Genomic DNA, 899 nt, shown 5'->3' on the forward strand with positions numbered 1-899 from the left:
CTTGCGTAATGCAAGTACCACAGCTAGTATAGCAGTTTGAGCAATACGTAATGCTTTCTTGTATCAGGATCGGGAGATTAACACGACGGATCATCGAAAAATATACGATGGTAACAAATTAATCTCCGTCACCCTCGTCGCGCTTGATTCCGTTTCTACAGGGTGTCCCGAGAGCGACGAAAGTCAGTATCACGGTATTATCTCGTGTCTTTAATTTTTACCTATCATTTATATATAATATAAATCATAATTTGAACAAAATATATTTCTGAATTCATTATTTATAATAATAATAATCTCTTTCAATCTATTACTTATATAATATGTAACTTAAAATTTGAACGAAACAATTTTCAATCCTATTATCAATATTAATCTCTCGAATAATAAACTTAACTCTTATAAAAATACACGATTAAAATATAGATAGATAAAATATAGATAAAATATAGATTTAATTACAAATTAAAATATAATTTAAATTAAGTCTTAATGGACAAAATTAAAAGATATTACATATACTACTGCTCAAAAGTTTCAGCATTGCTTTGCATTTTTTCGAACAATTCTATTTTTCATACATAAAACATGGAATTATGATATATTCTTTTATTTTCGATTATTTCGCAAATATTCAATAAAGTCGTAAATTGAGAAATAATTACAAATGGAAATTATAAGTTTTCTTAAGTAAACAAATTCATCGACTAGATAAACATTTAAGAGAATGTATATAAATAATATTCTCTATCACACAAATATTTAATTAAGACCAAAATTAATAATTGAAATAGGCTCAAGTGATTAAATCTAACAAGATAAGTAATGCCGATATGAACCAACAGGATGTTCAAGTATAAATTACAAATCATTTATTAAGCAAGTAAATACATATATAT

The sequence above is a fragment of the Atta colombica genome, unplaced genomic scaffold, assembly GCF_001594045.1.
Source record: "Atta colombica isolate Treedump-2 unplaced genomic scaffold, Acol1.0 scaffold83, whole genome shotgun sequence".
In the NCBI taxonomy this organism is placed as follows: domain Eukaryota; kingdom Metazoa; phylum Arthropoda; class Insecta; order Hymenoptera; family Formicidae; genus Atta; species Atta colombica.